This window comes from Gymnogyps californianus, chromosome Z, assembly GCF_018139145.2.
Source record: "Gymnogyps californianus isolate 813 chromosome Z, ASM1813914v2, whole genome shotgun sequence".
Taxonomy (NCBI): domain Eukaryota; kingdom Metazoa; phylum Chordata; class Aves; order Accipitriformes; family Cathartidae; genus Gymnogyps; species Gymnogyps californianus.
Genome location: NC_059500.1, coordinates 79,433,922 through 79,454,563, shown reverse-complemented (window position 1 = coordinate 79,454,563; position 20,642 = coordinate 79,433,922).

The following is a 20,642-nucleotide window of genomic DNA, read 5'->3' as shown; positions in this document are numbered from 1 at the left end:
TAAGCTGTATCAAGGAGTGTTTCCCCTTTTATGCAATTGCACCCCCTTTCTGACAGCTTTTTTCCCTATAGCAACAGCCATGGGTTAGGACTGCAGCCCTGCTGAGAGCATCCTCACAGCAAAGCCCTGCTGGTACCAACAATTAATCTAGATGTACACACTAGCATAATGGCAAAAGATTGCTTTAATTTACTTCCTACATTCTCACCTCCAGGGGCAACTGAACTTGTTCTGATGTAGGAGCCATGGTGATCTGAAAATGTGTTACTAATTCTGAAGCTTATTTAGCTTCAAGCCAATTTTTCAAAATCAAGGACCAAATTCAGCCCCTCACATAAGGAGATGCAACTCCTCTGTAAGCAACTGTACTGCAAATTCTTACATCACTGTTGACTTAACCCATGATCTCCCATGTGTAAGGAAATGACCAGAATAGGTTCATGAATAATCTGAACTTCCAACAGTACCTGATTCATATTATTTTTTATGGCAGACCTTTCCTCTAGCACGTTTTCTCAAATACTTAGACTTGGCTCCCGAGTTTTATGTTAATTTTATTCACTGCGTATGCCAATGTTAGCAATGCCCAGTCTATACTGTATCATTTTACTATTATTATTTTCATCTTGAAGAATTTAGGAGCTATCCCTGAGGGAAATCTGACTGCCTGTCTCAAGGGACTAATACTATGTTCTCTGTGAAAGGTTCAGCAGTTTCACTATGCGCATATACATATTACTGTTGTATTTTTAATAATGCTATTAAACACCTAGACTCCTTCATTTCACCTAGATTAAACTAAGTGAAAACCACAGTGGGCTAGGGGCTATAACAACATATAAACAGTGAGAATGTTCCTGCCTAAAAAGAGACGGGTTGGAACAGAGACAGAGTAAGCCAGGTGAGATACGTCTGTACTGCAGCAGTACTGTAATTCAAAATGATTAGACACAGCTCTGGTTGGACATTGTGCTATAATATTGTCCATGAAACCAGTGTTATCCCCTGCTCTGCATGGCCTTGCGTAGTCGTGTTCTGATTATGTGACCCTGTTATGCCTCTACTAAGGTTTCCCCCGCTCCTCCTTCACCTTGCACCACCTGTAGTGGTGCTATCTGGAAGTCTTTGCACAGCAACGCATGGATGAACCTCTTGATGTTTCCCTTCTCTCTCTTCCTTTCACTGCCTGTGTATCCACTGCCCTCCAGAATAGAGCAAAGCTGCCATTTGTGGGATGTCAGCAGGAATCTGCAGACCCTGGATGAGGAATGAGGTCGTGCAGAGAACAGGGTGCCCTCTTGTAGGATACTGGACAAAAAGAGAGCACTTCCAGTGTTGCTTTGTGATACCTCCACAATGTAACACCAGAAAGGACAAATTCTTCTGGGAACACCGAAGTTAAGAGGGAAAAACTTGTCTTTCCCTTCACTCCACTGATCCCGTTCATCCAAGAAATGAAACAGAATCAGAATATTAATGATATCCTGATATACATTGAGGGAAATCTGACAGATTTGTTAGTGCTAGGCATACTTAGTCCATTGTGTGGAAACTATAGAACCATAAAGTGAAGGGGTCCCAGCAGTCTCTGGGAAGGCAGAAACATCAGCAACATTCAGAGCTCCAACTAATTGCTTGTCATGAATGAGTGAGTTCATTTGGGACTCTGGCATTGCATAAAATAATTGAGGATTGGTACTGGTGGTCTTTGCCACTATCAATGTACTCAGCCCTTTCCTTGTGACTTGAGCATCTTTATCCAACCCTTTGTCATATGAGAAGGCTGTTGGTATTACAGTGCCCAGTACCTTTCAGCTCTAGCCTTAATCTTTTCCTTTAATACTTCTTGTTTTCATATCACAAAATACACTCTAGGTAGATATGTGTCCTGTTTGCAGCCTTTTGGCAAAACTTTGTACCCCAAAGGAATACCAGCTGATGAGGTTGAGTCAAGGAAGAAATCACAGGACTTGTGAATTTCCTGGATTGCACAGTTTTACATTCCATCTTTTCATGCTACTTTAATGTAATTTTACAGATGAATGATAAACAAGGTGACGCACTGACACTAGCAAACTTGATGAATGGGAAGAAAAAAATTACACCGCCTGTGAACTTTTAGAATGGTTCACACTCATTTTCAGCTTGGAAAGCTGTTACCTATTCATATAGCAGCTTTTTAAAGTGCAAATGGAAGCAAACCAGCATGCAGAGATCTGTAGTAGTTGGCAAATGTCTCCACAGTATCTAGAAATCAACCTGAAATATTGGAAGCGACCAAACGCTCTATGGACCCAAACTTACCTCTCCTTGTTTTAGTGATGTTTTACTAGACTGACAGTGCAATTAAAGGCTGCAGTTTTGGCAGCCCACCTAAGAGTATTTTCACAGCAGAGCCCTCCTTGCAACTTGTCATTCTTCTAGCAACATAACCTAACTTAATACGTTTCACCAGCACATCAAGTCGAAAGACCGCTATGAAGTTTGGTTTCTGTTTCCCACTGGACTGAAAAGCAACTTTATCTTCAAATGACTTAACGTAGAAATGAAACCCAAGCTAGAGAGAAGCTGCACAACAGCATACGTTCTCTGTCCCACAGACAGCGCATGTTTCATGAAAGAAGGGAAGATTGAAGCTGTAGCTGGCAATTCAACTACCTGAAAAAAGTCTGAAGTTTACTATGCACCTGTAATGCTGCAGCCTGGCATTTCCAGTTGACTTTTGTAGCTAGATGTTTAGCAACACTAGAATAAATGGTTTCTGCTTACGAGAAATGCTAATCCAACTGTATATGACAAGTGAGGGAGAAAGGAAGTAGTATAGTCTATTTTTTACATATTGATAAAATGGGCCTTGAAATGATTAATGATTCACCCTTTTCCCATGTCCTACAAGAAATCTGTGGCAGAACTGGGAATCTGAACCGAGTGATGTGAATCCTATTTTGGTGTTTTGTCCACATGTGGAGCTGTTCCTGTCTCCTTTAATTACCCTCGGGTTTGTTTTTTGTTCTCATCACACGTTTTCCCTACTGGACTAAGATTGGAACATTTCTAAATACAAGAGGAAGCACACTAAGAAGTGACCTCTATCTTAGTCGTGGTGGCTGATGCTTAAGTCATATGTCACATGCTTAAGTCCCAGTCATAGGGACCCTGGCAGAAATTACTCCCAGCAGAAGAGGTTTGATAATATAGGTGCCTTCATAAAGAACCCCATTACTTCAAGTGCCACGATGGAGGTAAAGTCTGGATACCAGACTCACACGCTGTTGCACACCAGGGAGGGAATTCAAATGCAGACAATACAACATTTACAATGGGATTCAGGTAAGGTATGTGCTTCCTATGGGATAAAATAAATTGTATTTTCATGTCACTGTCTATGGTGTCTGTCAGTTCGGTGAATAGAAAGGCTGCCTAAAGTTGGTTTTGCACATACAGGTACCTACGCTGTAGACTTACACATTATTGAGGTTGGTGAGTTTTTTTAGTTATGTGGCACTAAGTATGAGAAAGATGCTTTGAAAGTCTGACACTTTCTTGGACACCAGTGTTAAACAGGGATGAGACGAAAGACTGAGAAGTCAGACTGTATTAGTCCTATCGCCTGCAAAATTATTATTGCTTCTTACAGTGTTAATCTAGTGCTAACATGGGGCAGAGGCTATTCAATACCAAATGGGAGTTAAGGAAATTATTATTTTTCATGCTGGAGTCATACTAAGAAAAGAATGTGAAAACGGGGAAAAAACGTCCTTGTGACCTTGCAGCCAGGCTTAATTTGAAAGATCAGTTGTACTGATCTATCATACCAGTGTATGGCAGTCCTTTCCAGCTCTGTTTCTATTGAACTAAATGAGAGTTTGTCATTTGCTTCAATGATAGACAAAATAGATCTCAGTATAATATTTTAATTTAAATTGTTTTCTGATTAAATTGAACATATGATACTCCTCTGTTCCATTTTTAAGGACATGTCTCATTGAACAGTGAAAAGATCATTTTAGATGTACTTTGGTTGAGGTGGATGAGTTATGGGAACAAAGGACAACACAGAAAACTTAACACATTATTGCAGTGTCGTTTTTTCCTAAGCAAGCTTGTCATAAACAGCAAGCTTGTCATTCACATTCATACTCCAGTAAGCTTATTTTATATTAAAGCATTCCTTAATATTACAGTAATCTAATTGGTTTGTATGGTTAAAGGAAGATAAAATTCTCATATTCATTATAGGCTGCTACTATAAATCTCCTTACTAAAATAAAAAGAAGCATTTATCCAATTCAAGAAGCATATGAACATTGTATTTGCCTCCTCTGATAATATCAGAGTAGCGCTTCCAGCGCTTCATGTTGCCTTGAGAGTATATATGGAGAAAAAACTCAAATCCAAAACACTGTGAGCCCAATTCTCTTTGCATTTACTAGAGTACACTTGCATTCTTTCAGCCGATGAATTAATTCAACCATGTCTGTTATGCAGTGTTGTACAGTGAGGAAAGAATTACTGCTCGGGCTTGAGTCTCTGTGAGAAGTGGACTTACACTGCCTGACTTTTGGCTTCAACTCGGTCCTTAAAACACACAGCACATTTCCTAAGGCTTCCTTTATAGTTAATGGGGGGTGGGGAGCAGGCTTCCTAGGGGACCTAATCGGTACACTTGAGTTGGGCTCCTGTCAGTCATGACCTGGATGACTCTCCACTGATCATATAGGGAGCCTTGGGATTGTACTCTCTTTACTATTTTGCTATGAATCTATCAGACATATGTTTTGAAGTCAAGCATTTTGCATTGTCATTTTGTCTGCACTTACAAGTGCTACTTACTGTTGCTAAAAGACTGATTTATCTTTCTTTTAAAAAGTCTTCGTATAATGTTTGACATGAAGGCTTCCTGAAGCAGGAGAATCCACTGGGTAAGTTAGGTTTGCTGTTGCTGTTTCACTTTATTCAGTCCTAATTTCCTAAGTTGGCACTTTGCTATTATAACTTCAGGGCAAGAGCTTTAAAAGAGCAGAGTGAATAAATAGTATCTTGTTGATACGCAATCTTCAATTAGACTTGAATTCTTCTTCAGAATATTCCCTGGGTTTTGCAGTATGAAATTTCCTTGTTTACTTGAAAAAAATCCTTACTCTTCACTGTTGAATGGTCTTTCTTACCATGGGTATGCAGGTAGACTCAGTTACTGCTGTGGGAATAAAGCAACCTGGAATCACAACAGTACCAGATGAAGGTGAGTATTCCCACCACGGTAGCATCATATTTTATATAAACTCTTTCTATCCCTTTTTTGTTTTCATGCAACCAAGAATCATATTTGCTTTTCCTGTGGCTGCCAAATAATGAACAGATATCTCAGTCAAACATTCCACGAGTTTCCAAATGTTTTAGATCCTCAGAGAATCCTGCAGCTTGAGAAACATATGAGAAGTTTAGAGTACTTCTGTCTACAAGGGTAACCTTACATGTATCCCAGTTGAATTCCATCTGTCATTAGGCAGCCGTACCTCCACAATATGTTGAAATCCACTGAAAAGTTCCACCGTCCTCCACACTACTTATTAATATTGCAATATGTGAGAAAACCATGATACCAATATTAGACATTTGCTAAATCACAAATATTTTCAAACACAAATACCGACTTAGTGGACTTTTTTGTATAGGTGTGGAAAAAAACATGTGACTGTTGCATATAATACTGAATATCTTTTGTCTTGTAGTGTTTTAATGTCATCTTTAAAATATTAATCTTGGTTTATTTTGGGTTTTTTTTTAATATTTTTTGGGGCAAAGTTCTATATAGAATAGAACTCTGGGATTTTTTTATGGGAAAGGTTTATTTTTCTCCCCATATTGTCCACAAAACTGCATTTTTTTTGTCTTTCAACAAATGAAAATAATAATAAATATAGGTTTGTCAAGATTGAATGTTTCATTTTTCTATCTGGAACGATTTTGTTAGTGTTTCAAATCAGTTCAATAAAACATTAGACTGAATTTCAATCATAATACAGGACAATATGCAGGAAAACATCTGTATGTACTTCTTCTCCAGTAGAAACCTAATCTTTAATGCCCTAAATATATGCTGTTGCTCTTCTGCAGGAGAATCACAGCATCAGAAAAGGACACTGCTACCAGCAGAAGGTACAAAGCATACTAAAATCCTTTTTCACACACAAAAACGTCCATTAGTTTGCATTAGTTGGGCAAGAGATGTCAATCAGGAATTGAAAGTGCTCATGGATCCCTCAGTAACTCACAAAAATATCTCTACTATCTAGAATTTCAATTAAATTTAAATTTACATTTAATTGACTTTGTCTTGCTCGTTTCCCTCTCTGTTCACAGATGTATGTATAATTGCATTTATTCTAATTAATATTTACTGAATTTTAATCTACAATCCTGTGTTGTCGCTTAACACAGTTATTTTTCTGAATAGTTTTCAAAAAGGCTCTTATTAAAACTTTTTGAGAATCCACATAATGTATGCTCCCTGAATTATCTTGAGATTCTTTCTTTTCTTTCTGGATTTTCAGAGAGTTTAAGATTTAGGACTAACATTTTTTTATGGAAATGTATGCAGTTTGAGTCTATCAAGGTATAGTTATCCAAGCCCCATGTTGTTTTTCCCTCAATTAAACTGTCTGCCAGGTTCCACAAGAACAAAGATGATTACCATTGCTTTGTTATGCACTGGATATCCCCAAATTGTCTTCTCAGAAGAAATTCAAGATAGTCACACTGCCTAGTACTCAGGAATGTTGGTTTGTGTCCATGAATTGACTCACCAGCTATCTAGCTGTCATCTCGACAAGGAAATTTAGATGATGATTTTGCCCTTAGAGAAAGTGCTTTTAAAGAGCTTATCTTCATCTCTAAATGCCCAAATATCTTCATAACTATGTTTCTTAGAGATCCTCAAAGGTTCCTAGGGATGAGCTATCTAATCATGACTTAATTGGGTACCCACAACAAATGTTTTTCAGTAACTGTCTCTGCATGCACTTGGCAAGTATGAGGCAGTGCGATTTGTCTTAATCATCTTTGGTGATGCATTAAGCTATGCAAAATTACTTCATATTTTGCATAAACTAAGATTAAGCAATCAGACATTTACTTCAGATCACTTGACACACAGTGAATTCTTAAACCACAAGAATGCTCCTATGTCTGATCCTGTGGGCATTTATTTGTCTCTTTAAGGAGGTACTTTCAGCATGCAGAGCCATTACCGTCCTGTAAACAATTTCCCAGTAAGCTGTCAAACTCTCATAAATGCTTTATTTTTCACAGGTGGCTTTGGACAAAACTGATAATATGCTGGTGTTTCTCCAGGCATGTTTTCTAGTTTCAGATCTGATGGATTTGCCAACTGGATTCTCCTGTGTCTGCAATGCCACCATGGATTAATCTCACTCTTACTCTGGGTAGAGAAATGCAAGCCGCTTGGCTGTTCACATTCAGGCCAGCATCAGCTGGGAATTTCTCTGTATATGTAGGCAGGTTTTCTTCATTCATGATGCGGGGGAGCTTAGTCAATCATCTCCAGAAAGAATTTTCCTATTCTGGATCATCGTTGTCAGTGGTCAGTTTTCCAGTCTGGAAAACTGGAAGATCTAAATACCTCTGCTGTAGGACTGAATCAGTGGTTTGTTTTTTTTTTTTCTTTCTGTATGATTGCATTAATTAATACAGAGTAAAAAGAGGGTTTTCAGGGTCTTGTACATCTGCGTTTAGAGATTTATAGAATATATATATTATATAGCGTTCAAAATGTTATATGTCTATACGATGTTATTGGGGTGACAGAATGACTTTCCCATTTCAAAACTGTGGTTTCTTACTTTAAATAATTAAAAATTAAAAAGGCCCAAACCACAATCAATCATGTCTTAAATTCCTGAAACAAAATTTGTTGATTGAGTCAACCTATATTCTTCCAGCTTATCATCATGAACATTTCCAGCATTTCAGTTTTGCCTCAGAAACAGTTATGAGGTGGGAAAAGTAGAGTGGTAACTTTCCAAGAACATATCACATCTATCCATCTTCTGGGACTAAAAACCTCTGTGCTACTTTTATGGTATTTTAGGGTATAGTGAAATTACTTCATCTCAATTTGAAATATTTCCCATACATGTGAGTTTATAAACAGTGTTACTGGCAGGCTGAAAGCCTGAATGCTTATAAATAGAAAACTGAAATGGGGATAAAAGTAGCCCTGTAATCATTACAGGCTGCTTCCTTTGAATAAAGTAACAACTTATTACATTAAACAGTCCAAGACTGCTGAAAGTGAGCAAGGGTCTCCCCAGTGCCAGAGTTCACAGCTATGCCCTGATAAGCAGACAGCTATTAAGCAGATAAGATGCTAATAGATACCAACAGTCTCTGGTGTTAGAGGTGGACATAAAGCAAAGCCAAAGCCTTAGGTGCAAATTACGGACATTACTGAGAGCCAGATCTTGACATTGCAAAGGTATCCATTCCTTAGGGTAGGTCAGCCTTCAGAGCCTTGAGTTCGTTGTATTCTAACATGGAGGATATCCAAATCTGCTTATCTTGTGTGATTATTTGTTAAAACCTCAACATCATGTCTGGCTTAGGTAAAACACATATGATAAGAGAATCCCGACCTGAAGAAGAGAAAATAAATACCTGCACTGTACTTTTTCTAGCTATTCTTTACACAGCACACACACACACAAGTGCACACACGCACATATAGTTGCTTGACAGCCCTACTGCCAATGACATCTGGTTATCGACAATATCTCCTTTACGAGAACCTTGCTCTCTGCAATGCACCGATGCCTCTGCTCTGTGTAAGAAAGATAAACATGGCAAACACAGATAGCAACAAGAGAGTGGTATCACAGGCCCTGCTTGGTGGCAGCAACAGCTACAGCAGCAGCAGGGGCTCAGCAAACCTCCCCCACGTTTGTTTGTTTATGTGCTCTGACGAGCCGGATAGGAAAGTTGAGCGAAGCAAGAATTTATTATGGCAGTGGGGGCTGGCTCGAAAGCTTCTCTCTCTTTTTATTTTAATGGCCATTTAAATTACTTCTGCAGACTTTGACAAAGCTTTCATTATCACACACAAGGATGATGCACAAATTCAAACTGAATCTTTCATCTTAATAAACATGAACCCAGATCCCCATTTGGATCATGGATGCTGCTTGTGGGCTCTCTCCAGATTTTCTGCCAAACACTGCCACCAAGTGTGAATCTTAGATTTTCTCCTGAACAGGCGAGAAGGGAAGGGACCTACCTGCAAGGCCCTGCTCCCGGTGACCTCAACAGGCATTTGAGAGTGTCCAGAAAGGCACCCACAGAAATATTTCCTCCTCTCTATTTCCCCTATTGAAAATAGAGCTCTGAAAGCTGTCTGGCACTCATCTAAAGTATTATTTCTTTCACAATAAAACCTAAAATCTCCCAGCCAAAGTTGGATATACACTGTTGCTAGTGTAACAGACACTGGTACAAATGATGGAGCCCCATCCTTAGTCTAAAAGAATAAGAGAGAGGTGGAGTGAGAGGAGGTGATTAATGCCTCAAAAAATAAGAATACAAACAAAAAAATAAAGAAAAATTGCTGCTGTAGCTGATACAAACTCACAGTTCTTGAGCCTCAGAATAATACCTCAGTAACATTGCCTTTTTTCCCATTAGTTTTGTACCATAATAAGCAATGTGGCGTGCAACACTGATATGAAAGATAATACACGCTCAGTCTTAGAGAAGGAATACTTTTTATTGTTACTTAAAACAAGACTATCCTGAGAGCTTGTCTGCCTACCACATGGAAAGATAAAGATAAATAATAATAAAAGAAAAATTGAAATATTTCTAATTGCAGCGGATTAAAACTCTGCATGAAGACTGTCATTCAGGAAAAAAGTGACATCGGGTCAAACAGCCTAACTTTTTGGAGGATGAACTTTATTTCAAAATGAGACTGTCCACTCATCCATCTGGTTAACTTTAAATTCCTTGTGTTAACCAGAGTTACTTCTCTATATTTCTCAGCTGTGCCTCTCTGTATGATGCCTAAGAAAATCATCTAGGTGCCAGAGAATGTCACTTGTCAAAAGGGATCTCGAGAAAGCACATAAAACTGTAGTTAAAAAGAAAGGATGTGATTTACAGCTTGTTACTATTGCTTTTTGGTTGCAATGAGTTCGGTAAGTAAGGCTGTGGGATTCAGCACTGGTTCCCGGCCCTGGGTGAGGTGAGACTTCAGCAAGGACTGTTTCCATCAGCCATGTTCCCTGACTTCAGTGAGAATAAGAGGTTAGAAGAATGCTATTTTATGTAACCCTTGCATGGTTCAGGCGTAAACTCAGGGTCCTGAGTTAGGGCTCTGATCTTCAGCAGGTTTAAATTAACAAGCATGTGAACCAGGAGGATGCACTCCAAGTGGCTTTTAACAGTGAGGATCCACAATCATGGAAAACATGACATTTAAAATAAGACTTAGGATAGCTGTAGACAACTAAACCCCAAGCTGCAGTTCTGAAAACTTCACTTAGCTAGAAATATGGTCCTCAGGCCATAAGATGTAGGTTTCTTTATCGCTCAAAATTTTGAAATTTTTCCAGGTATGTTTAAATACTTCTAGCTTTGGATGCACATGCATAGTTTCTCTTTGTTTAACAGGTTCTGCCCATCCATATCAGAGAACAAAACTCAGCCTTGGGCATTCATCAGCAGTTTTTGTAGATGAACAACAAAGGATTAGTTAAATAATATGCACTTTTCCTTAAGTAAATATGAGTACCTGTATAATTATTTCTCCTACAGGCCTTAACAGCACCAGAGGAGCTGTTATCCTTTATCAGGTAAATTAGATGCAGCTTTAAAATTGGTATGTGTGCCAGAGGAGTTCTTTGGATCTATTAGGTAAATAATCTCACTTTTTTTTTATTTATTCTAGGTGGTCTAGTCTCACATCACATAGAGAGGATTTATGGAGGCAACATGCATCAACTTTATTTGAAATCAGGTCTATAAATCCCCATATATTGATGAGAAACCAGACCCTTAAGTAGTAATTCTAATTCTAATAGAGATCTGAATGCTTGCTTGTAATAAATCACAGTATTCTGGAATGGGAAGAAGGTAAAACCTACATTAAAGGCACTTACAGAGCACTTCTTTCTGGGACAGACTGTAAACTTTTCAATTCTTCATCCAGTCTGGTTTTGAATGTTTCAAGTACCAGATCTTCTGTCAGTCCCCTGAGGAAAATACTCTGTGTCCCCACAGGGCAAGCATTGTTAAGGGTTCTTTCTAGACATTCAGTTCAATTATTCATTTATTCACTCCTAATTATGCTCACCTCAATAAAAAATTGTTCTCCTCAGAACCGCACTCAGTTGGAGATACCTCCCCATGCCCCCTGCTATTATTTGGACAAAGTTAGTGATTCCATTATTCATGCGCCTCAAGTGAAGCTTGTATGTCTGTCTTCGTGGGATTTCTCTGTGTTTCAATTCCCCAGCTCTACAATAAGTCTCACTTTCTCACATCCTTTATCTATTCTTCTAAAAGCTCTAACACAGGGTCAATCTTTATTTGTGTACATTATCTACAAGAAATACTTAGGGAGTCCGAGATCAGCTTCTCAAATACTCTGAGATACAAATGGAAAATTGTAATAAGAAAAGGAAAGGTTGCAGATTATTCTATTTAATTATGACAGCAAATTACTATTAGAGAATGGTGACTGAAATAAGTATCCTTCTTTAAGCCTATCTGGTTATCACTGGCCCTGAATAAGTTTAATTCCAAAAATAGATTAAGAGAATCTACCACATAGAGGTATCATCCTGTGTGTTGGAAAGTAGCCAAAGCAATATTTACAATAATCCTATTAAAAAAATCCATTGTGAAACAGATGTTAAAAAAGGGTTATTTGAGTTCTACACACATGCAATTGGAGAACTATTTTTTTAGATTTTTTTTTTTTCCTGAATAACAATTGGCCAGGGCAAATGCCAGCCAACTTTAAATTTGAAATTGAGCAGTGTGTGTGTGGATCCAGAAAGAAATTATTTGAATCATTTCTTAAGGCTGGATAGGACAAGCATTCGTGCTCCCAAAATGCTTTTGAACTTCTTTAATAGATACGGCTGTATGTTTCTTGGCTCTAGCAAGGAACTAAAACGTCAAGGGAACTGGAGTAGTAGTAAAGAGACCAAGAGACTGATTGCAGCTCTCCTGATCTGCTGTTTGGATTCAAGCAGGACATTTCACCTTCCTGTTCCTCATCTCAGTTTCTGCTTGTGATGTTCATTTAAACAACGATGTGGAAGATGAATTAATGGCAATATGTTTGTATGGTCCCTAACAACATGGAGTCCTGAATTCAGCTGGGGCCAGCAGACATGAATAGTCCAACCATAGGTAGTACTTTCACCTGAAACTACACAGAAAATATTTTGTAATTCTTCAGGTCCATGACACCATAAAAATAGAGAGGTTCAGATTCCCTTCTTTAGGTGCCGAAACTGAGTCAACTAAGTTGAAGCCACATATCTTGGGATGCCTTTATGGTCAATGGAAAGTAATTGGCCCTTTCTGAGAGACAGTCAAACCACCTAACAGAGGAATTATCTTGAAGAAGCCCTAGATCCCTCTGTAATTACTGAGGAGAAGTAGGAACCTCTTAACTCCTAATTCAGATATCCCAGTTAAGAGCCTAGCATTAGCTAGGAGGAATCCAGGCCAAAAACAGTAGGATCCTTTGCTTGAGGAGTTCAAAGTCTAATTAAGTTTTAAACAAGTATAAGGCACGCATCATGTAGATAGCACAATAATCAATGCTCATGGAGCTGCATACACAAAGCAAGAAAGAAGTCAACATGGGGAAGCTCTCTTAGCCCCAAGAGCTGAAATATCTTGAGCCACTGCCCATATTGTACAACTTGCTCCAATGTGATTTTTAAAAACCAGAAGGCTGAAAAAAAAAAACCAAAATGATGAGTTCTTTTATATGCATACATTGGGGGGGGGGGGAGGGGGCAGACAGAAAGAAAGAAGCTCTTAGCACCAAAGAATGCAGGTCTGTGCTTAAGATTCCAGACCAAAGACAGTTTGTCCTCTCTCTGAATTCTAGCACATATTTGTGCATGTGTTTATTTACATCACAGACATTATGGGGAAAATCCTATGGGTGATGTATGGATGTGCACTGTATTCTGAACAGCTACAGGACGAGGATCAGTGTGATCTTTTCTGAGGACATATTCCTTAGTCAACAAAATCCCACCATCAGAGAGTGTTCTTGTAATTGCTAATTAGTGATTTAATGTCTCCAAGACTTCTTACGTTTCTACAGGACGCCCAGCAATATAATGATAAAGACATTGAATGAAAGTCCTACAACTTTCCCGGTTATTCCTCATTGTTTAAAAAAAGCAGAGCATTCTTCATAATAACCTTATGAAGTCCTTCCATATTTTCCAGCACACTGAAGTAAGAAGAAAGAGAAGGCAATGTCTTTGGGTCTACTGCAAAATAAACATCTCTATATCCAGGGAAATGGAAATGCAGTGTTCGTTTTCCATAATCCTATGAACAGTCTTGATACAAAAATACTTAGAATTGAGTGGTATATTTCCTTATTAGCTTACTGCCCATTTCAACTTTTTTCCTAAAATAATTTTACGTTACTACAAAGCAGTCTGGACGCATGTTTGTGGTCCTAGTTGAAGTATCCCAGAATCAAGAATTTAGCCTCAGAGTAAGAGCCTAGGTGTCCAAATTGCCTCACGTTTTCATCTGTTCCTGCTTCTTATTACTCATTCTCATCTTATTTTAAAGAGTATGTTTATACTCAGTATTCACGGATGAAAAGGTTTTCATGAAGGTGTTTCTTTGAAACTTTGAGTTCTAGCCTGGACAATGACAAGTGTATTCCAGCAGAGACCTTATCTCTTGGCAGCAGATGGTGATCAGCTGGCACAGAGGTAAGGACAGCATTCCTCTTATTGGTGGTACTTGGCAGACCCTAGTGTTACCCAGGACTCGTGAAAAAAAGATTAGTTTGAAGAGTAGAAGACAGATTCCGTATTCACTCACTGGAACTGCTCCATTGCTTATATTCTTGCTAGTGCCTTCTGATACTCCAATTGAAATTATCCTAGTAAGTGAGGGTTTGGACACAATGATGGGTGGGATAATGTGACAGAAAATTTTTTCCCTATTGGCCATGGAGTGGATGATGTCTAGGGTAATAACGGACTATTAGACAAATATATTTGTACCTGCCTAAAACATTGACTGATGGGTTCCAAATTTTATTTTTCTTAAACTTACGACAATGTTTCATTACACTGATGTTAGCACTGTTACTTAGGACACAATACAAAAATGAGTGCCAGCCTGTGTGAACACAGAATATGGGTTTTTCATTTGATATTCGATCATATGTCAGGGTCCCCCTGGAAAACTTTATTTGCTCTCTGCTTCATAAATAACTTCTAGAGGATCAAAGGTCTGGGTATGAAACTCCATGGCAAATTTGTCCCTGGATGATCCAGCAAAATCAATAGAGTCACATCAGGGATAAATTTGTCCTAATATGTTTACCCACACATAAAAACTGTATACCATCATCACATTTATTATGGCATGATAGAAGAAATCACAGCTATTCATAGCCTTCTTTGTCTGCCGCTCACCTCACAGCTAATTTTGTGTTACAATGGAGAAAATAACTGCTCAATACCAGCAGCCTCTTCTGCATATTCAGCTTGAACCAGGGCCCGTCCTTGCAACTTAATCTATTTTCATACAAGGCTGAGTCCTAAAAAAAAAACCCATGCAGAACATTTTAGATTTGATCTCAATAAATGTTTTATTTTTAGAAGTTGAGTCTATTATTTTAAGCAGTGTTTGTCCTCATTTCCTAATAGTTTCTCCACACCATCATAGCATGATACAGTCTTAATTTTCTGAGAACCAGAATGCTAGAAGTGCAAGATATGCTCAGCACTGGGATGCCAGGGGAATGGTTTCCCTGGCAACAGCAAGCACATAAAAAGTATTCAGAGCAGTCCCTGTTTCTCCTCTGTTTTAAGCCTCCATTGATAGGGGAATCAAATCTAGTTCGGATTTTTTTTATTTAAGGTGAACTGCAGGGCAGAAACTCAGGGATGTGCTTTATTGCATTTTGCCACCTTGTGGAGCAAACCTGCAGGAAGGGCGATTGATGCGGGAATTTCGAAGAGATGGCCACAGGGCCCCAGAGAGGACATATAGTCACAGGAGGAACAGAGAGAATAAACAATGATTAAAATAATGGAGCTTATTTTCAAATAATGAATTTTCTAAGGTCAGTTTTAAAATGAGCCAGAGGGATTGTAGGGTTCAGTCTAAGGCTTGGCTCTGATTCAGCAAGACACTTAGATACATGTCTACCTCTAATCTGGGGAGCAGACTCTTTGATTTAAAATGCAGATCCTCTGTGTTTTAGGTATTTGGATAGTTCCATAGAAATCAGACACATGCTTCAATATTTCACTGAACCATGACTTATATGTTGTCACTTTAGGGTCATTCAGATCTCGCTGCATTTCCTTCTTTCCTAAAAGAGGATCAGTTGGGCTCCCACTGCAAAGTTGCCTTTGAGAGGGTGCAATAAAACTGAAATTTGTCTTCAACTTACCTTTGTTTTGCCTGCACTGACGTTTTCAAGTGAGGACATGTGCGTTTAATTTGTCTGCAGTTTGACGTGTTTCTCTAGTAGTGGTCCTAGTTGTGGTTTTGCATACATGGAAAGAGATTTAAGCCCTAGACCAGAAAAGTTGGGGATATGATCAGTCTTTCATGAATGCTTGATACACCTATAATCTTTAGTACAGGAGGAGATAGAGCTGAATTTTATGGGTGGTGTTACTGTGTAATTTTTCATGGAACAGCATAAAAATATGAGTATACCCCATCTCTTGAAGAATTTGACCCCTTTGATATAACAGACATAGATAATTTGGCTATGGTAAATAATATAGGTAACCTCAATGGAATAAATATAAACTCCTAATATTGTGTGTTAGAGTGATTACATAAACTCATGAGTTTTGGATTATTTGCAAAGTGGGAAATTTTTTTTTTAAATATAACACCCCTCAAACACATTGGTTCTGCTAGAAACATTTATACATAAACAAACACAAATTTTATCTTTATCTTCACACTGAATATGACTTGAGCTTCTGTTCTTTTTCTTCCTTTCTTAGTTCTAGAGCCTTTGTCATTTCTGTACTCTCCTCCTTTGTATGTTTGCTGAGTATTAATATTCCCCAAGTGAATAAGTGTTCTTTTATCCTAATTGAATCTTTTAAACCTAGGGTTTTTTCCCCTTTCTCCAATTGTTAATATGGTCCTGCAATTTCTTCCTCTTCTCCCCTGCCTCCCCAAGGCTCCTGTATTAGCTTCCCTTGGGCTTTGTAATAGGACCAGGAAAGGGAAAGGTCATATTTTTCACTCGAGAAGTATAAAAATCACCCAGCCCTGGACTATCTTTTGTGATCAAAATCAATTCACTATCTTCCCCCCAAAAAACATAAAAACCAGAAGTCCGGAGCAAATTTTCATAATAACTTGATATCATCTCCTGGTTTTTCATGTCTCTCCCATAGCATACCAACCAGCACCTGATGTTTGCAACATCAGAACGGAAGTCACATCATGTATAGTGACACAAGCACTCACAAAGGAAAAAAAGATGTAGGATGTATTTGTAACCTTTTCCTAGGCTTTGATTGGTGAGGTTTCATTGTTTTTAAGGTTCATTAATAAGCACTGCCTTGAGCCTCCATCCGAACTGCTCATGTTTGGACAATAATGATGAGCATGTTATACCGTCTGGGTGCTCAATAAAAAGGGCTTCCCATTTGCAAACAAGCAATCAAGTAAATAAGTGTGCTTTCCTGAAGGGAGAAAAGAAAACAAAATGAGGGAGGAAATTGGATAAGATACAGTGACCTACTTACTGCTGTCATGAATTACAATAACCATTTAAAGTTCCCTCATCATGGTAAAGCAACTTCAGGGATGCTGGCTGCTTTCTGTCTCCTGTAGAAAGTCTCAGCTGGAGCTATCACATCCCAGGGCTCTGTCCTCTACCCCACCGAGCAGCAGGGCCATCGGGTTTTGGTCACTCACCCACCTTGTGCTCTCATAGCCACTCATGCTTATCCTGCTCGCCTCAAAAGCTGCCCCTGTTCTTCAGAAATTTCTGCTTTTCAGTGTTAAGGGCAGCCAAACTGGTGGACTTTGGCTCCCAAATACAATAAAAAGAACAAGTGTAAAGTGTCCACACTGCAAGGCTAGTCAGCAGTCCTTTCCTTTCAGCTCCCACTCTCTCCCTTAGATCTGATTAAGCATGCCCCCATTCTGGGCTTCCTTCTTCCCCTCATGCCATCGCTCCGGGCACATCTCTTTCATGCCTCAACTGGCAGGTTTTGCTTGTTAGTTCTACAAAACCAACCGAAGTATACCGCAATTTTATTTTATGAGTTCTAATAGCGCCTAATCGATGCTCTATTTGCCGATTAGAGAATTAATCCAGTGGTACCTTCTGGTTGCGGCACTGCAAAATAATCCCCTTCTGCACAGCTCTCTGGAATAACCCTCGCCTCCTCTCCTATACAGCCTTCTCCCCCAAAACATTTCCACAACTTTCTTCCCCCCAGCTTGATACGCTACTATTTAAGGTAAACGTATTGAGGATTTGGTATTTAAACAATATTACTGCATTCACCACATCCATATATACAGAATATGCTTCCTCTGCCATCTGCTTCCGCTTATACACACACTCATACTTCTGCCCTGGGGAAGATGAGAGAGCAAACACCTGACAGATGCTTAGTCACATTGCTTAATATTTCTGGAAAATATTCAGGTGCTGAGTTTAGAAACAGGAGAAAGGCAGTGCAGAATTAAGACAAATTCCCTATAAATCTATTAGAATTCTCTATCTGGAAGAATTCTTGCAAAGATTAGGTGTGGGAAGGAAACACTGTATCTTTCCGCCTTTTCACACCACTCAGTTACAACAGCATCATTGACAGTCAGTCTAGGTTTTATTAAAATCCAGAGTTACTGCATAATGAGATCTAAGACCTACTGTATTTATGTATCCATTCCCATCTCCTCGGTATCTGAGCACCGTCTAGTATAACTCTAAGTGATATAATTAGCATCTGTCAAGTGTGGCTCGCTCTCTGCACAGGAGGGAAAGATTGCCTGTGGATTTTCTTTTCTTCAAGTATGCCCTGTGCCATGTGTCTGTATTAGCCAAGGCGTTAAAAAAAGAGGAAAAAAAGGACTTTACACTTGGTACAAAGAAGAGAGAGGTGAGTGGTAAATCATTTGGCAGTTTGTGAAGCTGTACCTCTCCTGGTACTCGGTCCGCTGTTGACACAACACGGCAACTCCTCCACTTAGTTTTCTACTAGTCCATCAATTGCAGGGGCACCTTATGACCTTCAGATGACTTTTATATCCTCAAGGGAGCTTTCAGAGATGAACCCTCATGTGCTCTAGATGGAAGGCGGAGGTTCCAGGACACACAATGGTACTCTTCAGCTCTTTACCTCTCCAGCAGGCTCCATAGAAGCAACAATCCTCCTTATTGAGTCCAGACAATCTTTCCATCCCTTCCTAGAAAGCTACCATCTCACTTTGGCTCTTCTTTCTTTTCTTCTTCTTGTGGGTGAGGCTGGCTAGTTCCGCAATACCATTCACCTCTTTGGGATGAATACACAGCGTGCATCTGAACTGGTTCCTAAAATACTTCAGGTTCATTCACATTCTTTTTTTCCTCAACCTAAACAGTTCCCCTGTGACAGATGAGTAGAGCCATTACTTACCAAGAAGTTTAGACAGTCATTCAGGTCTCCTGTACCCTGATATATGAGCACTTTGTAAATAGCCACTGAGGTCTTGAATATTCAGCATGATGGAATTTGTTTAGTCTCGAGGAGGGAAGAGTGAAGAGAGACGTGAATATCTTCAAACATGTACAAAATGGCTGCAAAAAGGAAATGAATAAAGTGTTTTTCATGTCCGCTGGGGCTAGGGCAAGCAGTAATGGGCTTAAATTGCAGTGAAGGAGGTTTAGGTTGGACATTAGGGAAAAATTCCTAACTGTAAGGATTGTTAAGGATGGGAATATGTTGCACAGAGAGACTGTAGAACCCCCATTACTGGAGATTTTTAAAAATTACTTAGATGAATCTCTGTCAAAAAATGTTTAGGTACAGTTGTGGTAGGCAAAGGATTACCTGGCTCCGAAATCCCCTCTAGCCCTGCTAGCTGTGCTTCTGTGGGAAGCTAACACAGAGTAAAGGCTCAACCTGATGTATGGAGGCACCCGAATACTGAGAAAGTATTTGTCTGTGTTGCATACTTATCGTTGTCACCTGGGGGAATCTGATTCCATTCCCCACATGCATTTTCCTACCAAGAAATATCACTGTTTTTTATATTTGTCTTCCAGATTACTTTTTTTATCAGCTTTTAAACAGGCCCACATGTGGGACTTTTTTTTTTTTTTATGTTGTACGATCATTTCCCTGCAAGTTCTGTGGAATTTCTTTCTCATTTTCTAAAAATTATGATGATATTTCACTCCTAAAAATATTTCAAAGGGGTTCCATGGGCAAATGGCCTTTGCTTAAAACATACTGCATGCTGTCCTGTGTACTCTGCAATGCATGTTTTAGAAACTCAGTTTGCCCTCAGCAGTGTTATTTATTTTTCAAAACTATTCGAATTGCATTCAGCTAGGATTTGATTAGTAGAAAGGTGAGATGACTTTGCTCTCTGTGCTAGATAATAAGCAGTTGCTCTAACCTTGATTATCTCACCAACAGAACATAATGTGATGATCAAATGATTTTTGCATTGACATCCTTTTCTGAGAAGTCAAAGTACATGAATTTTATATGCTCCTACTCAGGAAGCTTAAATGGGGGACCAGAAGATCTTCATTTAGTTTTCTACAATCCTGTAAAGCTATAGTTCAGAATGGAGAAGAGATCCACAAAGTCTTGGAGTGAAGTTGCACAGTGTAGACCACAGATGCTGCTCCCCATTTCCCATCCTGGCTGGGTCCTCTAAGGAAAACTCCCATCCCGTCATGAAGTGGAAGTTAGAGGAGAATGAAAGAAGTGGGCAAAGCCAATCTTCAGCTTTGGGGAGGGGGGAAATGAGTTTAGAGAAAGGAGTTTTGTCCAAAAATTAAAGAGGAGGCATGCTGAAGGGTTGAATTTTGTATTTTGGCAACATCAGCAGAGATTGTAGTTACATAATTATGAATAAAAAATGATGTTATCGAGCACTTTTTATTTGAAATAAAGCTTGAGTTTTAACAGAGACCAGTCTGACAAAAGGACCACAAAAACTTGGAAAGTTGTAGTATGCATTCTTCTATTTTAGATCTTATTTTTGCAGATTCAGGTAAAATTTTGCAGAGTAAAAAAATCTGGTGAAGGGATTGGCCAAAGATTTTCCCTGAATATGCTCACTAATTAACTATATCCTCAGGGGGGTAAGGAAGGGAGTGAGTCCTGGGAGGATATGGTCCCAACGCATCATGGGTG